A 24,299-nucleotide genomic window follows, 5' to 3' on the forward strand; every position below is an offset into this window, starting at 1 on the left:
TTTCCTCTCAGATTACATAGAAGTGAATGAGAAAAAAAATCGCCACTCCCTTCACTTTGGAGCTCACTGAGTCAAATGTGTAAGTGTGAGTGATTCCATGGGGACATCTGTGCGACCAACACAAATTTCCCTATAATTTGAGGTATAATTGTGTATATAAAGCAAAAATTGTGGCACTGACAGCAGTTAGTTCAGAAGAAGCTCTTACAGCTCCTCCACACTCTATGATGATGTCATGTGCTCTGGAGTCCTTCCTCCAGATAAACGTGGCCAAAACAAAGGAAATGTTTACTGATTTTCGGAGAAAGCCCTGTCCTCCCGCACCTTGTGTGATTAAAGGAGAGATGGTAACAGTAGTGCAGCAGTATAAATACTTGGGCACTGTTCTGAATGACAGGCTTAAATTTGATACAAACACATATGCCCTCTGTTAAAAGGTGAACCAATGTTTGTTCTTTTTAAGGAAGCTGCGTAGCTTTAATGTGGACCGGACGATAATGAAAATGTTTTACTCTGCTTTTATTGAATCTGTCCTCTCTTTTAACGTAATCTATTGGTTTAGTCACCTTAGTCTTCAGAACAAAAAGAAACTGGAAAAAATGGTCCGTGTGTCCGTGTGTTGCAAGATTGCTGGTGTTAACAGACATATGAGGAAAGACTCAATTCAAAAGCTAAGTGATTTCTTAAAAACCATACTACATATAAAAATGCAGGCTTGGTGCAATGAAGCCGAGAGTCTCGTGAGCCCTTTAAAGTTTGAATCATTTTTCTGTGTCAAAGTATGGCGATTTGGTGTGACCTGAAAGAGGAGTGTTTTTACGTTGATTTCTCGACGATCTCCAATCACTTTGAATGGGAAATTTCTCACAGTTTTTCACGAATTTTGTAAAAACTGTGAGGTGAATCTGTGAGAAAAGTCATAGCACACTATTCTCAGAATTTACACGTTTTGATGTATTTTTGTGTATGTGCTGGCAACGCTGCGGAACGAATTTTGTGGTATGGAAGAGGAGTAAGAAGAAAAAATAGAAGCAATAATAATAGGTTGTGCCTGTGTTCCACAGCAGGCACCCCTAATAAAAATTGAAGGGCTTAGTGGGTCCTCCTGCTTACTGCTCCTTGTAATTCCAAAGGGAGTAGAGCACAGTATTCATTTCGTTGATGACAACTATGATGAAAATTTATCGTCAACAACCTTTTTTTCATGACGAAAACGAGATGATAAGGAGCTAAAAATATATCTTGATAATAAAAAAACTAAGACAAGATCTATGTTTCATTTTCATTGACGAGACAAGATGAAAATGATAGCGGTGGACTATCAGACACTGAAAGCTGAGAACAGCCAGCAAAAACAGCTGTTGATGTGAGTTGTGAGCTGTAATTCAGGTACGGTTTAATGCCCGACGAGGTGTCCATTATAAGGAATTAATGGATGACGTGGAGGCGTGAACCGTCCGATGCAAAGCGGACTTCCGCAAAGTCCATTAATTCCTGATAATGGACACCTTGAAGGACATTAACCCGCTTATACCATGGTCACTTACCAAAGAAATGAATATTAAATCAATTATTTATGCTTTAATGTGTTTTACAGTTAAAATCATGAGTTTTCCACAAGCCACAGCTGAGCGGATTATTTAATCTCTGTAGTTCACAGGCGTTGCCATGGAAACCCGAGTGACTCTGATCAGTCAAGGGAAGTGAGATGATGGCTAAACGTTACGTGATATTATTCAGAAGATGATTATTTCAGAAAGCCAGTGCACTTCTTACCGCTTGTGTGTTACAGACTCTGGTGGTCAGAGGATGATGTGCAAAAAAACCCTTGAGATATTACTTTCATAATTCATTGGCGTTCATTTATAGGCCCAAGAAAATTTGTTTCAAATAATCAACATCCAAATAGTAGGCTAGTCAAAATTGTTTTTAATTGCAACAAATAATTCACAAGCATATAGTAGTCGAGATTAAATCATATAAACACATTAACAAATTAACGATTGTTTCCTATTTAAAATTAAACGCTACATTACCATTAATAGTGAAATTTGAAAGTGATATGGGTATGTCCATCATAGTAGCATTTGAAGGACGGAGATTGACAGATTGAGCACTGCTTGTTAGGATATTTGGAGACAACAAGATGTTGATCCAGTCTCGTCTCTCCTGCACTGACGGAGCCCAATAAGCCTGCAGGCTGCTCTCACACCGATGTCCCGTGAAGGTCGTGATCTGACGAGTTTCCAGGCCGGTGTCAGAGAGCCGACCTACAGCTGTGCTCCGGAGGCTGTGATTGGTGTAGACCCGCGACTCCTTGTGCCGTTTCTCCTTTTTCTTTTCATTCTCTAACCTCTCTTCTTCTGCATCCCAGTCATCAAAATTATCAAATTCACCAAATAAATTAAATGAAACGATAAAATAACTCATGATGCCCGTTGTAATCCTTTGCCTCTGCTCTGGGTCTCCGTTGCTATGGGGTGCCGTTTGTAAAGTGTCTCACGCTGAAAATAACATCAACATTTTGCCACATTTAGCTTCAAACAATGTTTAAAAAAGTATTGTGATTTTTTTAACGTCACCTTTTACCACATTTACAGCAATATTTGTTAACTTAGAAATATATTAAATAGTTAAATCTAAATATTAAATGTGGCACCTAAATGTTAAATGTTAAATCTAAATATTAAATCTAAATCTAAATGCTAAATCTAAATCTAAATGTTAAATCTAAATGCTAAATATAAATATAAATATAAATGTTAAATCTAAATATTAAATCTAAATCTAAATCTAAATGTTAAATCTAAATGTTTTGGGTGAAACTAAATATTTAGCTAATATGCAAATTCACACTGCCGGTCACCGGAAGTACCAAAATAAAAGCTTGAGATGGTCAGACTGTTTATAGAATCAAATAACGAATTAAAACCAACTTATCGGGGGAAATGGACACTTGAACATACATTAGCGTGATAATAACTACCTAAAATAACAAGAAACGTGTTTGGAGAAATTTTATTTGACGTGTACTTTGAGTTGTTAGTGTCCCTTCGGAGGGATTAACAACCTAAGCTAAGCTAACAACCGTTAGCTGTTAGCCCCGTTAGCAGTGTCTGTAATGACTCATTAACTCTTAAACGGTCCGTGAAAAAAATATTTTTTTCCAGCGGATGTCTTAGTTACAACATGATTGAGCTAGCAAAGCAGTTTTGTGTTGCGATGTGTGGTATTTATTCAGTTTTGGGAAATCTCGATGTCTAGAAAGCACCAGTGGCAGCAGCAGCAAAGCTGCCAGGACGTCATCTGTTAAATGTCTCCCATTGTCGGATACGACATTAAACTACTCCAGTTAGCTCAATCATGTTGTAACTAAGACATCCACTGGAAAATATATTTTCTTCACGGACCGTTTAGAGTTAGTGAGTCATTACAGACACACGCTAACGTGGCTAACAGCTAACAGTTAGCCCGCTAATCTACGATAACCATGTTATTAATTTCAGACCGTGATAGTAATGTTTGTTCAGTCATAGTGTTTATAGGCTTTACAAACACCAGATTAGTCTAAACGGTGATACAGTGACGTGAAAAACGTGAGATGTGCATATATATATATGTTGCTAAACTCGCCTGGTTTTCTACCCGGAAGTATTTGTAAACAACAAGGTGATTCCCTCAGAAGGGACACTAACAACTCAAAGTACACATCAAATAAAATTTCTCCAAACACGTTTCTTGTTATTTTAGGTAGTTATTATCACGCTAATGTATGTTCAAGTGTCCATTTCCGATAAGTTGGTTTTAATTCGTTATTTGATTCTATAAACAGTCTGACCATCTCGAGCTTTTATTTTGGTACTTCCGGTGACCGGCAGTGTGAATTTGCATATTAGCTAAATATTTAGTTTCACCCAAAACATTTAGATTTAACATTTAGATTTAGATTTAATATTTAGATTTAACATTTATATTTATATTTATATTTATATTTATATTTAGCATTTAGATTTAGATTTAGATTTAATATTTAGATTTAGATTTAGCATTTAGATTTAGATTTAATATTTAGATTTAACATTTAGATTTAGATTTAGATTTAGCATTTAGATTTAGATTTAATATTTAGATTTAACATTTAACATTTAGGTGCCACATTTAATATTTAGATTTAACTATTTAATATATTTCTAAGTTAACAAATATTGCTGTAAATGTGGTAAAAGGTGACGTTAAAAAAATAACAATACTTTTTTAAACATTGTTTGAAGCTAAATGTGGCAAAATGTTGATGTTATTTTCAGCGTGAGACACTTTACAAACGGCACCCCATACGTTGCTGTGGTTACAAACTAGCAGTTGAGCCATTGCAATAATTTAGAACCTTTCATCGGGCAATTTGTCTTTTTAGCTGTCCTATAACACCTTTTAACGGACACCCTGCAGCGAATCAGAATTGAGTATTCACCCAGACCATGGTATAACAGTAAATAATCAGCAGTGTGCGTCTGACTGTGGATGGTGGAGCTGCTGAATGGATATGTGGAGTTTGTTAGTTGCAGCAGTGGCTGCGAGCATCTCTGCTTGTTAGCCACTGAACAGCAGCAGAAAAAACAGCCACCAGCCCCTGGGCTTCACATCTAGGCTATTGATCCCTGCAAGACTGCACACAAATCTAGACTGTCTCAGGAGGGTTTACAGTGTGATGCTGTTTGACAGGCAGGTAGGAGGCTTAGTTATCTTTGAGTATAGCTGTGTTGTAAGTAAACAGTCTGAACTCAGATCAGTTATCTCTGACAGAGATGAAAGTTTAGTTTTAATCACCAATCACCAGAGGACACAAGAATTCTGGCTTTAATGAAGTTATTTGCTGCTTTTTAACAGTGAGATCATTAAGTGAGAGTTTACAGTGAACCTGGGTACAAATCCTAGTTGTCTCAGATTAGTTTTTTGTGGTGTCAAAGTTTTTGAGAGCATAAATAGAGAGATGTTGAGCTTTTAAAATGATGAACCGGAAGTGTGTGCTTGTAATCACACCTTTATTCTGTCAAACACTGCTGGAGAAATGACAGTTTGTAAGTGTGCAGGAATTAATTGTAGAAAACGAAGAAAGATCCAAGATGGCAGCATGTCTAGTGTCTCTGTGAAGTCTCTGTTGTGTGTTTGTCTGCTACAAGTAGTTTTATTTGGTTATTAGTATCTTTCGACACTTTTCACTCAAGCTCTTTTACTGCTGTTTTACCAACCCTTAGAAGTATACATCCAGCTCTGTGGATTGTGCATATTTTTTTTTATCTTTTTTCGGAAGCTACCCTGCTCTGGCCTACTCCACCTGCTCAGAGGTTTGATCTGCTGTTTGTGGGCTGCTCTGAGTTTTTGGGAGCTGCTGCAGTGTGGCTAGTCTTTAGCCCAGATCTGCAGCAAGGAAAACTGAGACCCAGCACCTGCTATTGTGGGACTTGACTTTAGCCAGGAACTACTGCGTCCCGCATCTGCCTGGCCTACTCCATCCACCCTGCTCAGCAGCCTGAGGCCTTCACCTTTCACCCTGCCCCGCAGCCTGAGGCCTACACCATCCACCCTGCTGACTGAATGAACCTTTATTTATCAGCGTAGGGAGATTCAGGTGTCCAAAAAACAGCAACAGTAAACGTTAAGAACAATTAATAGATAGATAAAGTTAAATAGTAAATAAATAAGTAAATACATAAAAGGACAATCGAGAGGAGCGGGACCAGATATTAAAATACTAATACTAAAAAGTCAAGTCCGTGTAAGAAAAGTGCCGTGTGAGCAGGTCCGTGTGCAAAGTGCATGTGCAGGGTTCGTGGTTAAAGGTGCAAGTGCAGAATGCATTTCTCCCAGCAGGTAGTCACGGAGCGTCCGTGGGCTTCCTAGCCCAGCCGCTCCGTCCTGCACGGGTTCGCTGACCCCACCTGGTTGTGTAGCCGGATGGCAACTGGCACAAATGACTGGCCAAAGTGTTTGGTGGACTGCTGTGGTGCCACAAGTCTCTGGCTGAACACACTCATACCCTTTAATTCATGATGTAGAGGGTGGTCGGTGTTGTCCAGAATGGTGCTCAGCCTCCTCCTCATCCTTGACTCAGCCACTGTCTCAGGACTGTCTAGGCAGGCTCCTACCACAGAGCGTGCTTTTTTGAACAGCCTTTTCAGTCTGTCCACGTCTCTCATACTGATGTTTGCCCCCCAACATGCCACACCAAAGAAGAGATTGCTAGCAACCACCAAAAAAACCTGCAGCACTTTACTGCACACACTGAACGACCTCAGCCTCCTCAAAGAATAGAGCCTGCTCTGACCCTTCTTGAGGAGAGCCTCGGTGTTGGTGGTCCAGTCCAGTTTGTGATTTAGGTGCAGACCCAGGTATTTGTAACAGTCCACCCTCTCCACCTCCTGCCCTCGGATGGTAATGGGTACAAGGGGCCTCTTCTTCCTCCGTCAGTGGTCCACCACCATCTCCTTAGTTTTGTTGGTGTTAAGCTGGAGATGGTTGATTTCGCTCCACTGCACAAAGTGCTCCACCTGGTGTCAGTACTCCTCCTCTTCATTGCCGTTAATGTAGCCAACAAAGGCAGAATCATCTGAAAATTTCTGCAGGTGGCACTTGTCAGTATTGTGTTGGAAGTCGGAGGTATAGAGCAGGGCCGCCCCTCCCTAAATGCAGACACGCACTGTGCGTAGGGCCTCATCTTCCATGGGGGGCCACATTTTGCGCGAGGGGACGCATTTACACGCGCCTCACGGTAGCACATATGCGCTACCATGAGGCGCGCTTAGAGCTCTAGGAAGGAGAGAAGAGGCCTGTAATATGACTGCGCATGCGTTGCTGCAATGATTGACAGCACTCGACATCTGACCAATCAGAGGGGTGCGCCGGCAGGCACTTGCAGAGCTGCAGCAGGTGAAGAGTTGTCAACATGTCCAAAAGACATCACGAGTCAGGAGTGAGCAAGAGGAAAAAAAAGGCAAAACAAGAGGAAGCTCGTGCTTCACTTGAAGGTGGGTATGTTGTTGAAATAAAACTTTGTGGCACAAACACCTAAGCTGCTACTCATTAGATAGGAATCTCTGTCTCAAGTGACTGGAGAATTTTTTTTTTCCAGCGGCCCTGATTAACATTTATTGAATGTCTTGTTAACGCCCTATGCATTCACCTCTGATGAAAAGGAGTGGTAAAATGACCAGTTGGTGGTCATATATATTGATAGGCTATAAACTTATATTGGCTAAAGTTTATAGCCTATCAGTTTAAGTTGTTAATATATGTTTTCGACTATTTTTATGGAGGTAAATGTTGCCATCTGTTCAATAAAATCTGGCAAATAAAATTTCACTTAGGGCCCCAATTTGGTCAGGGGCAGCCCTGGTATAGAGTGTGAAGAGAAATGGTGATAGGACAGTTCCTTGGGGGGCGCCCGTGCTGCATATCAGGACCTCTGACTGGCAGCCCTGCAGCCTGACATGGGGTCTGTTGGTGAGAGTGTCGAGGATCCAGGCCACAAGGTCCTCCTCCACCTGCATTGCTGACAGCTTCTCGGCTAACAGCTGAGGCTGGTCAGCAGCCTGAGGCCTTCACCATCCACCCTCCTCAGCAGCCTGAGGCCCTCTCCATCCACCCTGCTCAGCAGCCTGAGGCCCTTACCATCCACCCTCCTCAGCAGCCTGGGGCCCTTACCATCCACCCTCCTCAGCAGCCTGAGGCCCTTACCATCCACCCTGCTCTGCAGCCTGAGGCCCTCACCATCCACCCTGCTCAGCAGCCTGAGGCCCTTACCATCCATCCTGCTCAGCAGCCTGAGGCCCTTACCATCCACCCTCCTCAGCAGCCTGGGGCCCTTACCATCCACCCTTCTCAGCAGCCTGAGGCCCTTACCATCCACCCTCCTCAGCAGCCTGAGGCCCTTACCATCCACCCTGCTCTGCAGCCTGAGGCCCTCACCATCCACCCTGCTCTGCAGCCTGAGGCCCTCACCATCCACCCTGCTCAGCAGCCTGAGGACTTATCTATTGTTTGGTGATGGCTGGTGGAGCTGTGAACATGGCTCATATCCTGGTTCTTCTCTGCCTCATGTCTGTGTTGAATTCTGAAAAGTACTCTCATCATGAGGAGTTGAGTGGACTCATGACTGTCTTGTCACCTGTGGTGAGTGTTCCTTGTAAAAGTTCCAGTGTGTTACACAAACAATTCCATTTTACTTTGTTATCCGAGCCTACTAGCTCGTTTAACTGGTTGTTGTGCTCGATATCTTTCCATTATGGTTCTTCAGGACTGTTTCTTGAACTCTGACACGCTTTTGTACCTTGCTAATCATGTTAAGGTAAAGGATGCGTTGTGTGCTTCGACTATAAGAAGAAGATGCCTGATTTTTTTGTTATTATTGCTTTCTGGTAACGTGCAGCTAAACCCTGGTCCGACTAATTGCAGCCAGATTGCCACTCTGGCTGACTTTAAGTCAAGATCCGGTTTGGAGGGGCGTCGGTGACTTAGTGGTAGAGCAGGCGCCCCATGTACCGGTCTGTTGCCGCAGCGGCCTGGGTTCGACTCTGCCCTGTGGCCCTTTGCTGCATGTCTCTCCCTCTCTCTCTCTCTCTCTCTCTCTCTCTCTCTCTCTCTGTCTCCTCTTTTCACACTTCACTATCCTATCATTCATTCATTCATTCATCTTCTAACCGCTTCATCCTCTTGAGGGTCGCGGGGGGGCTGGAGCCTATCCCAGCTACATCGGGCGAGAGGCAGGGTACACCCTGGACAGGTCGCCAGACTATCACAGGGCTGACACATAGAGACAAACAACCATTCACGCTCACATTCACACCTACAGACAATTTAGAGTTATCACTTAACCTAGTCCCCAATCTGCATGTCTTTGGACTGTGGGAGGAAGCTGGAGTGCCCGGAGAAAACCCACGCTGACACGGGGAGAACATGCAAACTCCGCACAGAAGGGCTCCCACGCCCGGGATCGAACCGGCAACCCTCTTGCTGTGAGGCGAGAGTGCTAACCACCACACCTCCGTGCCGCCCACTATCCTATCAATTAAAGGCAAAAAAAAAAAAAAATCTATCTCTGACTCTGACATTTCTATAAATGGATACAATATATATTGTACTGACCGACCTAAGAGAGGTGGTGGTGTTGCCATATATGTGAAAAATAAGTTGTCTGCGTCCTTGGTGTTATAAAAATCAATTGGTAAACAATTTGAATTTTTGGCGTTAAATATTGAGGTGTCTAAAGGCCTTGCAGTTACCGTAGTTGGCTGCTTCAGGCCCCCTTCATCTGTCAGTGAATCTTTGACCTCTCTGTCAGGCCTTTTACATCAACTTGATAACAAATTGTTTTACTTGGTGACTTAAACTTGGACTGGTTAACGTCTGTGTCAGAGGACTTAAAGGACTTTTGTGTCTCATTAAACATTACTCAGATTGTGGATAGTCCCACCCATCCTAACATTAAATGTCCCAGTAAGTCGTATTTGATTGATCTCATTTTGACAAATGTCCCTCATAAATACTCTGCTGTGGGAGTATTTATTAATGATGTTAGTGACCACTGTGTTGTGGCTGCAATTAGAGACACAAAGGTTCAGAAAGGTAAATCACGCATCATTATTAAATGTGACACTAAGCACTTTGTTGAACAGGGTTTTTTATTGACTTGTTTTATTTTGAGTGGAGCAAAATTTATTTAATCGATCATACTGAAATTGCTTGGTCATATTTTTTAGCAAGATTTCAAGGAAATAATCGACAAACATGCACCTCTGCGTAAGTTTAGAGTGAAGGGCCGAGATAACCTCTGGTTTACAGCAGAATTATCTAGTCTTCTGCACAAAAGAAACAAGGCCTGGGCGAAGGCTAGAAAGACAGACTCTGAGACTGACTGGCTCCATATCAGGCAACTTAGAAATAGTTTTACTTCTCAAGTTAAGAGTTCTAAATCTAAGTATTTTCTTTCTGTTAACACTGAAAACTTGAATGATCCTCGAAAATTCTGGAAAGCTATTAAAGCTTATTTATCTGTCAGTGGAAATAAAAATGGATTGCCCCCCTGTATTGCCACAGAATCTGGCACTATATCTGACAGACCCACTATGCTTAACTGTTTTAATGAGCATTTTGTATCTTGTGGCTTACTGTTAGACACCGTTTCTGACTCTGCTTCTGTGTACACTTCAGTTCCTGATCCTGTCCAAAGTGGCACAGATGAACCTTTCCGCCTTTCTCCATTTTTGGTTGCTGATGTACATGAAGCCTTGACCAAGTTAAATCCTAAGAAACCTGCTGGCCCTGACAACTTGGAACCTTTTTTCTTAAAAATAGCTGCAGATTTTATTGCACCACCTCTGACTTATCTTTTTAACCTTTCTGTTAGCTCTAACTCGATTCTAAAAATATGGAAATCAGCCTATGACCTCCCTCTACATAAAGGAGGAGAACCTAGTTGTTTGAATAACTATAGGCCAATTTATAAATTGTCAGTTTTAGTTAAGATTCTTGAAAATTTTGTGAGTGAGCAGTTAAAGGAGGTGCAAATGACATTCTTTCTAAGCATCAGTCTGGCTTCATAAAGAAACACAGCACTATAACAGCAGCTATGAAGGTGGTGAATGATCTAATTGACTCTGCTGATGAGAAGCAGTGCTGTGCAGCACTATTTATTCATCTTTCCAAGGCCTTCGATACCGTTGACCATCTCATTTTGCGACAAAGATTGTATAATATTGGTATTTCTGATCAGGCTCTGGGTTGGTTTGTGAACTATCCGTCTGAAAGGTCGCAGTGCGTTCAATTTGATGGGCTCACCTCTGAATGGTTAAACATTTGTAATGGTGTACCGCAGGGTTCTGTGTTAGGTCCGCTGTTATTTTCAATTTATATTAATAATTTGGCTCATAATGTGGGTGGAGCTAATTTTCATCTTTATGCAGATGACACAGTGGTATACTATGCTGCCTCCTCCATCATGGAGGCCCTTGCCAAATTGCAGACTGTTTTTAATATCATCCAGACTCAGCTTTTTCAACTAAAATTGCTTTTAAATCCTGACAAAACTAAGTTAATGTTGTTTTCAAATAGGTCAAAACCTGACAACACCTTAGATATTGTTACAACTCAAGGAAAGAAACTAGAGATTGTCTCCTGCTGTAAATATCCGGGCATATGAATAGACAACTGCCTGTCTTTTAAACCTCAGGTGAATAATCTTCTCAAAAAGCTGAGGTTGAAGTTAGGGTTTTATTTTAGAAACAAGAGCTGTTTCTCCTTTGAGGCCAGAAAGAAACTAATTTCTGCAACCTTTTTACCACTTCTTGATTATGGTGATATTTTATATATGAACGCTCCAGCCCATTGTTTTAGGATGTTGGACACTGCGTATCACAGTGCTCTGAGATTTGTCACAAACTGTGCAGTACTGACTCATCACTGTACTCTGTATTCTAGGATTAGCTGGCCCTCACTGATTATGCGAAGGCTCAGTCACTGGTACCTGTTTATCTATAAAGCCATGCTAGGCATGCTCCCTTCTTATATCTGCTCTTTGATTGTTCAGAAAGCTGGTGGTAGCTATAGCTTGAGATCGCAAGATGTTGTCCTATTGTCTGTACCAAGTGTAAGGACTGAACTGGGATAAAAGGCCTTTAAGTGCTCGGCTCCTCTTACCTGGAACAGCCTTCATAAAGACTTGAATCTTGGGAGCCTTATCCCGCTGCCTGGTTTTAAGGTTCTGATAACCTCAATGATAAATATATCGGTTGGTTCTTGTCATTGTCTGTTGGTATTTTAATGTTATCACTGGTACTGGATTCATACTACTTTTAATGTATTTGTTGTATTGTGTCATGTCGGTGACTTTTTATGCTGCTGCTGTTTTGGCCAGGTCTCCTTTGAAAAAGAGATCATTGATCTCAATGGGACTAATCTGGTAAAATGAAGGTAAAATAAAAAAAATTAAAAAAAAAAAAAAAAGATCCACTGTAAACAATTGCCATGTATATTAACAGTAAACTACTGGCAGCAGGGTTGCCAGTAGTTTACTGTTAATTTTACATTTCTCCTACTGTAATCTACTCTACAGTGTGTTACTGTAATAATACCATGTTCTGAGTAACAGTATGTTACTGTATTTCCTTGAAATTACAGTAGACTACTGGCTGCAGGGTTGCCAGTAAATTACTGTTTTTCTAGTTTGCTTACTGTCAACTTATTTACAGTTTATTACTGTTATAATAAAATGTACTAATACACAGTACAGTGCTGTATTTTTTTGAATTTACAGTATACCTGTAGCAGAGTAGCCACAATATTGTTTTTTCCCCTATTAACAGTGGAATTTAACCATAATCTCAAATACAGTACCATGAAGTATTTTTTTGTAAAGCAAGCACTGTCTTTGCTGTAACTTTAATTAGCAATTTTACTGAGGCCTACAACATAAACTGAAAGATTTTGTTAACTAAAATGCAGCAATAAAAAATTCTTCACACAAGAGGAGACTTAGAAAATATGAGAAACTCTGTCATCCGACATTTATTACAAAAGGCATCACCAACTGAAATATTTAATTTGTTAATACAAACAAACTGTTTTTTCCAATACAGTGGACATTTCAAGCATGCCTAACAGAACAAGGCAGTCCATGTTTATCAAATATGATAACACTAATACACTTCTTAATAAACTTGGGGGAATGATGCATCTTACCACTGTGAGTATCACTGGTCTTTTGGACACAAAATGCATGCAACACCTGTGTTCAAATTTTAACAGTGTTTGAAAATCAAACTTTCTGCAAAAGTGACATACACTGCATTAATTCTAACTCAACAGTTTTAGTTTTCAAAGTGCTTTTAAAGTCTTTGCTGTAACTTTAATTAGCAATTTTACTGAGGCCTACAACATAAACTGAAAGATTTTGTTAACTAAAATGCAGCAATAAAAAATTCTTCACACAAGAGGAGACTTAGAAAATATGAGAAACTCTGTCATCCGACATTTATTACAAAAGGCATCACCAACTGAAATATTTAATTTGTTAATACAAACAAACTGTTTTTTCCAATACAGTGGACATTTCAAGCATGCCTAACAGAACAAGGCAGTCCATGTTTATCAAATATGATAACACTAATACACTCAAATTCCACTCAAAGTCCATGAGGTTCTTCAGAAGACTGGACACACGGGGATTGACTGTGACAAACTTCTTCTGAATGACTCTCCCTGTCCTCTTGGAGACAATCTTGCCCCGAATGGCCTTGGTTCCTCTCTCTGGGTTGATCCCAATGAAGTGCCTGAAAAACACGGCAGTCTGAGATTAGAGGCTGGATAGAAATTAATCTACTACTATATAAAGTAGGGCAAAATGAAATATCAAAATAATTTCGCCCGAATAACTCAATATCAATGTTGTGACACTATTGTAGAGATGACTACTGGTGGTTTCATAAGATATTTGCATACACGATTTTTCATAGAAAATTGTTAGTAATTTGAATATGATGATCAAGCAGCTAGAAACAAATAACAGCTGCAACAGTTTCATAAGTTCAGACAATTGCATCTCTTTACTGTAAAGCAGCTTGTAAAACCATTAAAAGTCAACACTTACGCCAGAGCCAGACATAATCACTGGAAGTAGAGTCAAGAGTAGTAAAAGCTGTTGCACACTCTGGCTCAATATGCATTTCTCTTTAAATCTCTTTAGATGAAGTTTCAGGCCTTAGAACCCAAGCATTGGTAGTAACCAATCTGATGGTGATTAGACAATCATGTTCCACCATTAGGGTGAGAAAGAACATCAAGTAGCCTCCAGCAAATCAAACTTCTTAAAAGACAGTGATGGGAACTACAGCCAATAAGATCACTTCAAATAAAGCAAAATAAATAACAACTATTAATTAAAGAACAATTATGTCTAATAACACAGAGAATTAAATTTTGGTTACGTATATACAAAAATGTTAAATATACATTTGAATGGATCCTCTAATATATAGGTTAAACATCAGCTCCAGATGAACATAAACAACTTAATCTAAATATCCAATAAATTGAGGTACTTTACAAAAAAACACTTTAAGTCATACTCTACATTCAGTCCGTCAGGTTTTCGGATGGTGTATCCAATGGTATAACAGAAAACCCTGTGACCTCATGGATTGAATATACAGTATGACTTGAAGTGTTTTTTATATAGATTGTATATGTTCTTTTAGAGCTGATGTTATATTTTCATCTATTAAAAATCGATTCAAAATAACTGTATTTTTTAACTTTTTATATACATATATACGTATATTTTTAACCAAAATTTAAATTTCTATGTGATATGAGACATAACAGTTCTTGTGATATGATTGGCTGTAGTTCCTGTCTTTGATTTGCTGAAGGCTTCTTGATTGTTCTGCGCACCCTACTGGAGGAAGATGACTTCCTTCTTCTGCAGAAGAGTATCAAGCAGGCTGATTGAATGGCCTGCGTAACAAAAAGCACAAAGCCAAAGAGCCAAGCTGTTCATCAAGCATGCTTGCCGGAAAAATTGTTGGTCGCAAAGTCACTTTCAATATTCTTTAAACTTATGATTCAAAAGTGTGCTTTAACTTGCCCTGCTAAAGTTAGTCATTCAATGTTGCAACTAATATTACCCATTCATGTGTAAAATAAAAGCAAAGTAATGATTCTAGCCACAAACCAGACGAATACACAAAAGACAATATAGCAAACTTATTTGGACTATTCAGAAATTTGTCTTACCTACAAAATAATAAGTCAGCCCAGCCAATTTAAGTAAAGATGGAGGAAACACTTCACTGCACTCTCTGGCTGTACAGAAGACAACACTAACCTGAAAGCACACAAAAACTCATATAACTCATGATAAAATATATACAAATAACTTCAAACCGTATTTCAACAGTTCAAGTAGACTCAAAGATAAAGGACAAACCTCAGATATCTCTCTGGCTTTACAGTAAAAAAGCAAGCTTTACACAACACCACACACTGTAATGTTATGATAAAACAGACAAATACAATGTATTTATACAGTTTAAGTACAATACTCACTGAAAGATGAAGGACACACCTCACATATCTCCCTGGCTGTACAGAAGAAACCAGTAACCTGAAAGTACACAACACATAGTTTAAGTCGGGACCAGAGCTGTTTTTTTTATGTCAAGTCAAACTCCACACCACAGACAATACAGCAGTCTACTTTGACCACAAGTCTGTTACTGTGGCATAATACACACATTTTCAACTCACTGTAACATTGCTATTTCTCTGGAATGTTGTGTTATTTATTAAGAGCATCCGAAAAATCCCTGTACCCTCTCAAACCGTTTCTACAGTCTGCAGTCAGTCATCAGGTCAAACTGTGTTGATGTCAGGGGGGAAAACGTGATTTTCTTCCTGTTATGTTGTTGTTGCTAGCAGCACAACTGTACTTGCATACTTGAATAATTCCCTATTAATAATCTGCAATTCACGACTACTGGTTTTACATTTTCAGACATATTGATAAACCCCACACACTGTTGTAGCCTGTTATATGGCACGTTGGCAGGAGTGTTAATTAACACTGCTAAACTTGCTAAGCTAAACAAGTCACTTATCACAGTGAAATAAAGACGGTTGTCTCCAATGACAGCTAATCCAATGAGCTAATTAATCACCAGAAGATGCCGTTGAAGGTGTCCTTAAAGTTTTGCGGTCCATTAGGATTAACGTTAAATTACATTGTTTATGTCCTGGGCGCGGACGTGCTAACGTTAGCTGCAGCTGCTGCTATGGGGGACGTTAACAAACTGCACTCATTAGCTTTTAGATAACTGCATATAGTGTTTGGTGCCTTTGCCAGCTTTGCATTTCACATAGGAGCGAGTGCTGCCTGCGTCGGGTTTTGAAAATTTCCGGCTGTTTTCGGCTCTCTGGTACTTACTGCTCCCCGCTGCTAGCTCGAACACTTGTCGTTGTCTCTCACCCTGTGCCCTCCCGGATGACACGAGTCTGCCATCAGACGCGCCGCATGTGTGTTTTCATGTCGCACCCTTTGCATTATCTAATTGCAACGTTTCAAATCGCGATTTCTGAAATTATAATAGTTCAGCCAGCCATCGTGGACCACCGGCCATTCTGTGATTCTCCAGAAAAGTCCACATGTCCAGTCAGCACTGGATACTAACGTTACAATAAGCAAACATCACCCGACAGATAAAATGTAGTTCAACTTACCATGTAATTTGCTCAATATAGTGCAGGACTCAGATGGATGACCCTCGATTTGCTCCCACGTGGAGGATTCACGTGGATAATCCTCAAAAATAACGTCCATGCCTTCCCCACTGTTCCATCTGTCTCCCATGGAAATACAGTAGTGTTCAGTTTTTGCACGGCTTCTTTGCCATGAACTCTACATCACTCCCAGAATGCAACGTTATTAACAGTATTTTACTATATTTTATGGAAAACGGCAAGCTGCCTATAATATTTCCAAGAATGCAATGTTTTGCACAGTATCTTACTGTTTTATTGGAAAACAGTAGGTTACCGTCAGGATTTGGCTGTTTTTTCACAGCATTTTGTTACAGTGTGCAGAAATAAACTGTCTTAATGAAATTTTTATACAACTTGTCACCCTGATTCTAATTTCTGATACATGAATTAGCCTCACTGGATTAGTTTTAAGATAAAAAAACAAACAAACAAACAAAAAAAACATAGAAAATATAATGACTAAAAGTTGACTAAAATGTCGTGAATTTTTTGGAACTTAAACATTTTGAATTTTTGACTACTAAAACTATGAAGGATTAAAATGACAAAAATGTGACTAAAAGTAATTAGCATTTTCATCTCAAGACTAAGACTAAATCTAACATAGCGGTCAAATTTAACACTGGTTGAGCAGAAATCACCCATAATTACAGACACATATGGAATGGCATAGAGTGTTTCTATCATGGAAATGAAGTTTGTATCTAATCCCATTTTTAAACACTATCTACAGATAGGACCATTGTAGGCAGTCAAGTGCCTTCTTTCCATTAACTGATACAACCACTGAAAAAGGAACGTTAGATGATGCATTTTAATTATAAAGTAGCTGGTGCAAGTTGTTTTTTCCAAAGCCACTTTGATCTGGGTGAACTAGTTTTGGTAACACCATTTCCAACCAGGATGCTGAACTGAACAGAACTGTTTAATATCTGAATTCAGTAACAATATGGGCCAATAATGAGAGTGTTGGGTAATAATGATAATAATGAATGATAATGATATTAAAGCAGTATTGGCATCTCTTCCAAATGCCCCCATCTCTGTATTTATTATGGCAAGGAGTGGTGGCCCTAAATCACTCAAATATACTTCTGGAGGTATGTCATCCAGGCCAGGTGACTTACCCTTCTTTTTTGTATTCAAAGCAATTTAAAGTTTAGAGCCTGGCCCTCCTTTAATAAAAGAGAGGGCTTCAATTTTTCAAAAAAAAAAAAAAAAGGACTCTATATGGAAGTCACGTGATGCAGTGGAGAAAATGCTGAGTCTCGCACAGTGATATCTTTCACTTTTATCCATCAGCCTCACTTGGAGTCAGTATCTCTAACTAAATATTTGCCAGGCTGCAGGCAACCATCAGGGAACTATATTGGGCAAGCACTAAAACCGAGCTGGAGGTCCTCGCGAAAGGGTTAATGATATGTAAGACCGGAGCAGACATAATAATCTGCACATTGTCTGCATTCCTGAGGGCTGAGGCCTTCATGGAGAAGGCTCTGTCTAAAATGTTGGACATAACCGCACCATCAAGGGGATGGCTAATTGAACGTACTCACAGAATCAGGTGTACTGAGGCAGACTACGATTGCAAAATTCATGCAATCTGGGGACAGAGATCATGTGCTCCACACATCCCAGGTAAAAGGAGAAGTACGGTGGAATGGGAAACGAGTCATGATCATTCCTGATTTCTCCAGGGGAACCCTGGCTTAACAAGATGCCTTCAGGGAGTGCAAAAAGCTGCTGCACCAGCACGGCATCAAGTTTGCTCTCCATTGTCCAGCCACGCTCACAGTCTACACAAAGGAGGGATCATGCCGCTTCGACAATCCAAGGAAAGCCATAGATTTCATTAGGAATGAACTATCCCATTCCAACGGAACTGCTGATGAACATGACCCCTCGTAACTCATCTTTTCAGTAGTCATTTTCTTTTGCTGTGACAAGTTGTTATATTCATCTATACATTGATATGGAAAATAATACACCTGATTACTTCACTCACAGAGGTTCAGTTTCAGGTTCAGTACAGTTTGTGTTGTTGTTTTTTTATTTCTAAGTTAATTTATGTAAAGGCGTCATCGTCTGCATTTGTCTCAGTAACGACATGTAACATGCTCACTACCAATGTTAAACATTTCAGTACAGTATTGCTATGTCCAGTCATTATAACAATAATTTGTGCCTTGCCACTTTGAATGTTAATGGTATGGGAAAGCCCACTAAAAGGAATAAGGTACTTTTTAGTTTAAAGTCTGTTACGTATGATATTGCCTTTCTACAGGAGTGTCATATGTCGGTGAGAGAAAATTACATACAGGGTGGGTGGGCAATGTCTTTTGTAGCTCTGGAACTAGTCAATGCAGATGTGTAATTACACTGTTGAATAAGCAATTACAATTAAGAGGTCTTAAACAGGTCAAAGATGAAAACATTAACATTAGCTAATACACATGCCCCAAATGGCGATGCCTCCATGTTCTTTGCCAACCTTGAATGCAAACTTGTTGATATGGGCAGGTATCCAATTATCTGGGCCGGGAATATGAATATTGTTATGGATGCAGTATTGGACAGAAGTGCCCCCAGTAAATCCAGGGCCCCGAAATCACTTCTTACAATTAAGAAACTATTCCCTGCCCTGGGTCTGGTGGATGTGTGGCACCTGTTCAATCCTACTGGGTGTGATTATACTTTTTTCTCAGCAGTTCATGGTGTGTTTACAAGGATTGGCTATTTTTTTTATTTCTAAAGAAATACTTCCATTTACATTGTCATGTACAACTGGCAACATACTAGTATCCAATAACGCCAAGGTGACGCTTAACCTGGCCCCCATTGACAGAACAAAGAAATCCCCAAGGTGGAGATTAAATTCTTTGCTTCAGCAAGATGATGCTTTTCAGGCCATGTTGAAAACTCAGATTGATCTTTTTGTTGAAACAAATGCTGTTTCTGCCCCATCAGCAGGCATAACTTGGGAAGCATTTAAAGCTTTCATAAGGTGACACTCAATTCAATTTTCATCTCATTAGAAAAAACATAACCTGAGAAAACTTGTAGATATGGAGAAAAAGGTGGAGGCTGAAGGAAAGCTAAAACAAAATTTCTACCCACAAAATTTGAAACTAGTCACACAGCTAACGTACGAGTACAATCAGATACTTTCACAGAGGGTTGAATTTGGATTGTTCAGAGTTAGGCAAAAGTATTCTGACTCTGGGGATAAGGCCAGGTAACTTTTGGCTCATTACATTAAACAACAGGAAACTATGGCCACAATAACAGCTGTTCAGTCTCAGGGAGGGGATCTAATGACAAAGTCAACTGATATAAATGACACATTTAGAAAATTTTATATGAAGCTCTATACTTCATCATCTTGCACAAAGGACGAAATTCTCTCATTTTGGTGAGGGTTAGACCTCCCTGCGTTGGAGATAGATCAGCGGTAGTCTCTTGATGTCCCAGTCACAGCAGAAAAAATAAAAGAGGATATCAGAACTTTGCAGTCCAGTAAAGCACCGGGGCATGACAGACTTACAGCTGAATCTTTCAAGTGTTTTTCTGATGAGATCACTCCTCTTCTGTTACGAATGTATAATAAGGCATTTGGGAGAGGAGAGTTGCCACCAACTTTATCTCAGGTGCTAATATCTTTAATCTTGAAGAAAGGCAAAGATAATACTGACTGCAGAAATTATCATCCAATTTCTCTGATATCACTGGATACAAAAATACTTTCTAAAATTCATGCAAATTGCCTCAGTAGAGTTGTAGCTACCCTAATAAACCCTGGCCAAGTTGGGTTCATTTGTAATTGATTTGCCTCTGATAATATTTGACGGCTCATTAATGTAATGTGGGCTGTCAGAAACAAAAATACACCTACTGCAGCCATCTCACTCAATGCTGAAAAGGCATTTGATTGCATGGAATGGAATTATCTTTTTCAAATGCTAGAGATCTTTGGTTTTGGGCAGAAGTTTATAAAATGGGTGAAATTATGGTACAATGCACCTCAAGTGGCTGATCAAACCAATGGTATAATTTCCTCATATTTTAAACTCAGTCATGGGACCCAACAAGGCTTGCTGCTGTCTCCTTTGCTGTTTTGTTTAACAATGGAGCCTCTCGCTGCAACAATTAGAAAGGACCCAGATTTTCTGGGGGTCAGAATTGGGGGTTATACGCACAAACTTATGCTTTATGCTGACGATTTGCTTTTTGTTACGGACCTAGGCAAATCCATAACTGCCCTCCTCGAAAAATCCTTTTTTTTTGTGATCAAATTTTTATTCAATTTTGAATAAGACATTGTACAACAATAACTGATATATAAGACACAGTGACAAAAAAAATAAAAATAAAAAAATAAAATAAAAAAACAATAATAATACAAATTGACAAAAACAAGGGCAGGAAAAAAACAACAACAAAAACAACAAAAGCCACTCCCTCCCGCCACCCCAGAAACAAATGCTGCAAACAAATTAAGTGATTAGATCCGCTCCTTTAATTTTTCAGCCACCAAGACCCATAGATCAATCTTGGACTCTCTGACTTTAATCACACGACCAGTGGACAATTCCAAGTAAATTCTGTCAAGAAGTGTGAGAATCCAGTTGCTCACTGAGAGCTTGTTGGGGTGTTTCCATCTGGTAGCTACCAATTTTTTGGCAGTAGTAAGGCCAGCAAGGATAAGTCTTTTCTGGTACTCAGCTGAGAAAAATCATTCAGGAGGAACTTTGTCACTGATACAGGCATAGTAAAAGAGAATATATCTGACAATTGTTTGGAAATCCTGTTCCAAAAACAAGCAACAGGTGGGCATTCCCAGAACATGTAAAGGAATGTACCAGGAGCCCCCAGGGAACACAGGGTGCAGTGGGGACCAGCCATAAAACCCATCAAGTGTAATCTTCTTGGAGTAAGGTAAATTCTATGAGCATAATTCAGGTGGATTTGCTGGTGATTTGGATTACGAGAGGTCAGCAAAATGTTAGCCCAGACCAGTGTTTCCCATACATTCATTTATCTGTGGCGGTGCGCCACGAATAAATTATCTCCGCCACATATAGATATTTCTGCTTTTGGCGCTACCTGTTCAACCTCGCTCATAAACACATTATAATGGGACTCAGTGTCTGTGAATGTAGCTTGTCGTTACAATTCCGGTGCAATAGGTGGCGGTATGCATTGTAAAGACGCACTTAACGCACCTGGTCCACCAGAAGAAGAAGAAGCAGACGTAGTAGCAGAACGGATCCAAAGACCTCTCGGTACAAATACGTGGGCAAACAAGTCCAAAAGTGGTCCAAACAACTCTAACTCATCATGTTATATTAGCCTGTGTCTGTATTAACATAGGTGGAAGCTCAACATGTGCAGAGACATTAACTCACGCTGTTAGTAGTGTTAACTGCAGCGCGAGTCCCGTAGCAGCTCGCCACCCTGTTAATCAATTACAGCGGCTCCACTGGCAACGGGAGCGGCACGACAACCCCCGTCTGTTGCGCGACAACTCTCTATTTTACGCGGCTCTTCTATTTTTGTCGCGCTATGCTCCCCTACGCGACCCTCCAGCAGATAAAAACTATATGAAATAGTGTGCTAAACGAGCACAATGTGTTTTTAAATGAATAAACCATTATCAGAGGTGATATGTGATGATTTTTTTCCATGCATTTACCCATGTTTATCCGTGACATTGTGTAAATGTCCATGGCGGACATTTGAAAGCGAGTAGATGACAAACAGTACAGTAAACTTGTAGATAACTCAAATATATGTAATAACTTAGGTGGAAAATGCTGTAACATTTCATGCAGCCTACATGCAGCCTCTCGGCAAACAGTAAACAACCCCGCTGGTGTCTCTACGTGTCACTTCCGTACGCAGTCAGTGGAGCCCATATGAATACGCCGCGACGCTACGCTGACGTGACGTAGGTTTGCAGCCGGTGGAGCCCGGCCGTGTGGTTCTGCTCGTTAGTAATTACCTCTGACGTTGGATGTTTACTTCTTCACACAGATGAGTATTGAAAAATATTTTTAATACCCCCCCCTACCAGGACCACACCACCACGAATAGATTCCTGTCCTGTGGGAAACACTGGCCCAGACTGAATCCCAATCAAAATCAGGTCTCAGTTCTGGGACAGTCTTCTCCACAGTTTGTCTAAGGGAAGGTCCTTGTAAGAGGATTTCAGTAGAAAGGTATAAAAAGTAGAGACAAAGCCCCTGGAAGTTCCTTTGTCCTTAAGGGATATTTAAATTAGCCTGGCATTGCCAGACCCAATTCGCAAAACGTGAATGGGTCTGGATGACTGAATGACTGTACATTTCCTCTATTCCCAAGGGGCGGTATCAAAGGCTGTCACTCAAAGTGCCCCTTCACGCAATTGGATAAGACGGAAAACCAATCAGAGTAAACGAAACGTGTGACGTAGGCTAGCACAACGCCACTGTAAACAGACCGGCAAGCATCCCATGTTGGTTCCTTACGAAATGCAGTCACTCCGCTCCTTGTCCCTCCTATTCTGATGAAGTGATTTCAAATAATCCACCCCAAAGTAATAAATGGTTGTGATTGGCCCGGTAAGCCAAAACCGATGCCAGAATTCGCGTTTATGACTCCATGGCCAGACTGATCTGCGGAGCAAAAAAGAACATGAGCTTGCAAGATCATGATGGTTTCACCAGGCTAATTTACAATGACACTGGTCTCCGCTCATTCCAGGATCTGAAAGGCTGTTATGACCTACCAGGTAAGGGGTGTTGTTTCAGTGGCTGATTCCATGGGACCCTATAGGCCCTAAGGGCCGGCCTAAGCTGTAAATTAAAAAAGAAAGTCTCCTGCTGGGTTCTAATGGATGGCATAACGGGAAATTGTTCATTGGCATGAATTTTCATAGTAAATAAGTGACTAGGTCTAGAGCCATGGAAATAATAGTGTTGTCTAGTCCTGTGCGTCAGAAATTCGGAGGGTTGTCTAAGAATAGAATTGATTTCTGTTTTAATTACTTTCAGTCGCAGTTCCAACTGTTCAGTGTAATTAGACTAAAGTGAGGCATTCAGGTCAACATATAAATTTTCAAATTTTTCAAGTTTGGAGAGGTGTGCTTTACGTAGACTAGATGCAATGAGTGCGGTGTGGCTCCTGATGAAACCCTTAACTGAGTCCTACAATATCCTGGGGTCTTCAACAGAATCCACATTAAACTCTAAAAACTCAAGGAGTTTCTCCTTAAACTGCATACAGAAGTCACCGTTTTTCAGTATTGTTGTATTAAATTGCCACCTAGGAGCACGAGAAGAGAGTTTGCTAAGTGAAGCAGTGAGAGAGATGGCTTTATGATCAGACAGAGCATCAAAACATCAAAGTTATCAAAAAGATTGGGGGAGGTAAATAGGTAATCAATTCTAGAAAAGGTCTTATGTCTCAAGGAAAATAAGGAAAAATCTTTCGAAGAAGGGTTCACCATATGCCACATGTCAACAAGACCAGTATCACGAGCCCAGGCCCACAGCACAGCAGAGGCCTGTCTTTGGTCTGGTGTCTCTGAGGCACGTGATTTGTCTACAGCTAGATTCCATACAGCATTAAAATTGGCTCCCACTATAAATACGTAGTCTGACACCAATGCAATTTTCCTGTTAGAATATTCAACTTTGGCAATAGTTATCCATCCTGCTCAGTCCATCCATATGTCCAGAACTTTAATATTTAAATTACGCTTAGCCACTATGGCCACTCCCCGGACCTTGGTACTTGCAGAGTAGGATTGCTATGACATGATAGAATTTGTCGGCCAGTCTCCTCATATCAGCCTTCAGGAGGTGAGTTTCACTTAGTAGTTCTAAATCTGCTTTTTTTTCTCCTCAGTAAGCCAAGGACACTGGAGCTCTATTTCCCCATGTGTATGTGTGCGTATGATTCATGGATACCACTCATTCTAAAATTGGTTCAGTATCGAGCCGTGAAACGAGCTA

The 24,299-nt window shown here is 40.3% G+C and overlaps 1 protein-coding gene and 1 long non-coding RNA gene across 3 annotated transcripts in view; one reads left to right on the plus strand and one right to left on the minus strand.

The window, feature by feature from the left end:
- The window catches only part of LOC125892000 (paired box protein Pax-7-like), a 267,516-nt gene that overhangs the window by 194,975 nt on the left and 48,242 nt on the right, over positions 1 to 24,299 (plus strand). The gene's annotated exons all lie outside the window — the stretch shown is intronic.
- Positions 13,186 to 15,178, minus strand: LOC125892087 (uncharacterized). Its single transcript, XR_007449705.1, has 3 exons — positions 15,094 to 15,178; positions 14,782 to 14,872; positions 13,186 to 13,319 (listed from the first exon to the last, which is right to left on the minus strand). It is a non-coding gene; the product is annotated as an uncharacterized LOC125892087 (long non-coding RNA).

This window comes from Epinephelus fuscoguttatus, linkage group LG7 (assembly GCF_011397635.1).
Source record: "Epinephelus fuscoguttatus linkage group LG7, E.fuscoguttatus.final_Chr_v1".
Classification (NCBI taxonomy): Eukaryota; Metazoa; Chordata; class Actinopteri; order Perciformes; family Serranidae; genus Epinephelus; species Epinephelus fuscoguttatus.